The sequence below is a fragment of the Procambarus clarkii genome, chromosome 12 (assembly GCF_040958095.1).
Source record: "Procambarus clarkii isolate CNS0578487 chromosome 12, FALCON_Pclarkii_2.0, whole genome shotgun sequence".
In the NCBI taxonomy this organism is placed as follows: domain Eukaryota; kingdom Metazoa; phylum Arthropoda; class Malacostraca; order Decapoda; family Cambaridae; genus Procambarus; species Procambarus clarkii.
Window position 1 is genome coordinate 28775072 of NC_091161.1, and position 4399 is coordinate 28779470.

Sequence of the window (4399 nt, forward strand, 5' to 3'; positions counted from 1 at the left end):
ACGCACAGTGTAATACAGTCCTAATGGTATAAGACCAAGCTGAGGTTATTTATTAAAAAATGCTATTTGATCATCAGACAGAAAGAAGTTTTCCACGTTACATAATGATGATATAAAGCGATACAAGTGTGTGCTAATATTTTATTTGTGTTTAGAATGTAAGGGCTATAGGATATTGTCTAGACTTGCATACATTTTCAAATGTTATTTTATTAGGCAGCAGAAAGTTTATTTTCCCGCATTACACTGCATTGACTGTGTTACAAGAAATGAGCACTAATGCTGCTGCGTGTTACAAGGTCTGCACGGCAATATTTGGTGTTGGATGAAGAAGGGGGATGGAGATTGAGTAGACACGCATACATTTTCAAATGCTATTTATTTGGGCAGTAGAAAGTCCGTTTTCCCACATTACCGCTACATTGACTGTGTTACAAGAACTGAAAACAGACATAACCCAGAGCTATTTCACTATCGACTCATCCGGTCTTATTCTCATCAATTGCTGTTTACATTTGGATAATGTAGGTCTTAGAGACAGCCTTTAACTCGGAATAATGAACAAGTCAATTTAATAATAGTATCAAGACTATGTTTTTCCACATTAGTCTTATATATGTTTACTTTGCTTGGAATTTGTATGTGGGGAACATTGCTCACCTAAGGGGGAGAGAATGAACGGCGCGTTTGAGGTATAGCGAGGACTGACCGCGATGTGTATGTTTGTTAGTAGATTAGAAGGCGCCTCTGTGTGCCACCTATGTAGGGAGATCAGAATAAGAAATCAGAAGCGGGGAGCCACATAGTGCCACTCCATATTAGGTCACCCAAGGTGTGAGTGGTAGCAGTCGAAAAACAGTGAAGATAGGTATCTATTATGCGCCACTATGATCATGTTCATTTATACAGTAAAGTATGACAATATATTTAAGTAAAAATGAATTTATTTGTATAATAAACACTCGTGGGTGAGTGCCAGTTATGTCCCCCACATTCCTTAATGGGGTAGGTGTAAAACAGGTTCCTCCCGGTGAGGGTGGTCGCCCGTACCCTTCCTCGCACCTAATGGCCTTGACTTTACCGTAACAGAGTTCCACACCCAGCGGAGGTCGAGTGGGTCTTATATAGGGGTATTAAATTATAAATCTCCTCCAGGGGTTAAAAAAAATCAAAGAATTTATTAATGTTTTATTAGGTAAAAATCACAAATGATGTATAAGAAGTTAATTATGACCCCTATCCCTCTCCCCCCTCCACCTCCCCTTCCTCATCTGAGTAGAATTCTGACGTCTCCCCATCCGTGGTGAGTGGGGGGAGGTCTTGACCCCCTCCCCCCTCTCTTGGGGGAGTGGGGTGAGTTGGCTGGTTGCCTTTTGGACGACTTTCCTTCTGACTCTCATCTGAAGTGTTCTGGAAAGAGATGGGGAAAATAATTTATAGGACTATATCTTTATTTGAAAAATATTCTATTTCCTCTAAGAACTGCTAGTACATACCTCTCCCCCTGCAGGAGCGACCTTGTGTCCTCTACAGCAGGCATCATCAATTAGGGTATGTAACAGCATCTTGTTTGGGGCAGACCTTCCTCGTAGAATTACTACTCTACAAATGTGGACAGGTCCTAAGAATTGCACTGAAAAAAAAGAGGTAAAATAGAGGTTGTGCAAACTTTCTATTGTGGGAAAAAAAATAAATCTTTACCAGAAAGTGAGGGTAATACTAACCAGGTCCTTCAAGGACTTCAATCTTCCCTGTGTGTGTTTCTGGGGAGACGCCTTCCATTTGTAGGATAAGGGGGATGGGGGTCTTCTAGGGAGGTTGTGGGGTGAGAGGGGTTTTATATGGGGGTAATCCCCCTGTTAGGTGGGTTGCCTAGCTAACAAAAATATTCTCTACACCACCTATAAGAACCAACCCTTACTCCTCTACAAAATGTCCTAACACAGTGATGTTTCATAGGAAAATATCGTCTCGCATAAGCGAGGGCACGTTTATCATTTAATTTTAAACTAACGCTTGAAAATACATTATGTAAGTAATGTACTGTTGAAGGCAACCCCAGGTGACTCACCCTATGGACGAACATGACGCAATACAGTCCACAAGCAAGGGTAAAATCACTCTGGAGTCTGTAGCACATTCCAAACACCTTTGTTATTGTGTTAGTTTTAATAAATCCTTGAAAATAATGTCCATAAGTAACCGCCGACATTGCATAACTATCGAAAAAAAACATTCGATGTTTAACTTTATCAACATAAATAGCTACCCAATGTCCCATAGTTAATCTGCTATGTGATGGTAAAATATTAGTTATGAGAACAATAGGTTTTCTTGATGAGATATTTAAATGTTCTATTTCATCAGCATTATAACAACCTAGGTAGAGTGCTCGATCCCCTAGATTATTTTTTAAATTAATATTTATATCATTACAATTCATTATGTTTTTAAGCTCGCACGTCACACAGAACAGTTCTCTGTCCGTCGATGGATAGTACCCCGGTCGTTTCCCCAAACAGTAAAACCAGTCTGTTATATGTAACACCACCGCCAAACTCAAGCTCCATACGTAAGTTGCCAGATTTCTCCACAGGGAGGGAATCCTTTGTTTGAATGGTGGTTAAGTCAAAGGCGAATATCGATCTTCCCTTATTAAAAGTGTCATAGGCTAGAAGTGAATCACGCTCTAAGCCTAATGTCTTCAAAGTTTCGTAATAAAGGCGGGCATAATGATTGTCGAAATCACCACCAATTCGGTAAATTGCGTTATTGTTCAAATACATGGCAATATTTTTCAGTTTTGCATTTTCAAAATATAATCCATTACCTTGGTGAAGGCCGGCGAAATAATTCATTGGCACAATTACCATGAATATCTTGTGAGGAATTACTTGCGCCCAAGGCTGATCAATTAAGAGACTAGTTTGATTCCCTGCTAGGACATATGTTTTAGAAATGGTTTTATTGAAAGTATAGCTTATGGGGTCGGGGGATGCTAACAGTGAGCTGTTTAAGGCTAGGTAAGCACTTGGGTAGGGGAACACACGTGTTACCCACAACTTAGCATAATCCATATGCAGCCGATACTTAGAGCCATCGTCCACACTTGTATTTAGCACCCAAGCATGTGGGGAGAGCTCCAATCTTAGGCGCACATCTATATTATCTAATATGTATTGGTCTAGGGTTGTTACGTCCAATAGTAGGGGAAAACACATTGACAATCCTTTACCTTTTAAATCGGTCATAAATTTTTTATCCTTGGCGGTTGCCCCAGTAAAAAATGTATTAGTAAATTCGTTAGGGATTACACCATCATCACTCCAGTCCCTACGAAAGGCTCCAATTCTCCCCAAGGAAGACATTTTTGATGGAGGCATGGAGGTAATTAATTTAATAAACGACCAATAATTAAAATTAGAATTTGTTTCAACTACCTGCTCTCCTAAAAACACCTGAACACCTTTAAACATGGTATTTGACAACCCATTAACAAATTCCACATGGTCATCCTCTTCCAATTTTGTGGTATCGTCATCTTTCGTTAAAGATACCTTAAAATCTATAACAATATTAGCTAAATCTAAGAAGGCGCCCTGGGTTCCAGGGATGCGGAATTCTAAGTAATTATCCCGCAAACGTTGATTAATAGGGAGGTTAACAGGTAGAATGTCTATTTGCTGTGTGGAGGCAATTGAACTCTCCACATCACGTATTCTGTTACTTCTAGGAAATTGGTCAATAATACTGGAAGTATAATATTCTACAGGGATTTTCAACCCAGCTCCACTAGCCTCCGCCATGATCTCCTCCGAAAGGTGAAGTATGACTGCTTACTGTAGTGAAAATACATCATTTTTATACCCAAGGGCTCGTTTACATTTATTATTTTTATTTTTTCTTCTCCTAGAGAGTCTTTTAATTTTCCCGCCTGCTACCAATTTCTTCCCCACAGTCTTAAGAGCATCAATACCGTGAGTTCTCAGAGCGCTCTTTACATCCCGTCTACCACTGGTTAAATCACCAAGAACATTTTTCCCAAAATCGATAGCAGTTGGCGTTACAGTTTTCATGAAAAATGGTATGGCTCGTCGAGCCAAGCCGGCTAAGGTCCCAAAAAAACCACCACCAGATCTGAGATAAGGCGCTTGGAATGTGCGTATGTCATTCATCGCTCCCCCCCTCACCCCGTATCTCCCAGAAAGGGGGGAGAAGATCTCCCCGTACTCCTTCTGGGAGGGTGTGTGGAAAGGTACTCGCATCCCAACTCCTCTTCTTATAATAACCGATGATGTGGGTAAACACTTCTATATATATATATATATATATATATTTATATTTATATATAGATTATATTGTTATACCTTAGGGCGGAGGTGTAAGACTACCGTAACCG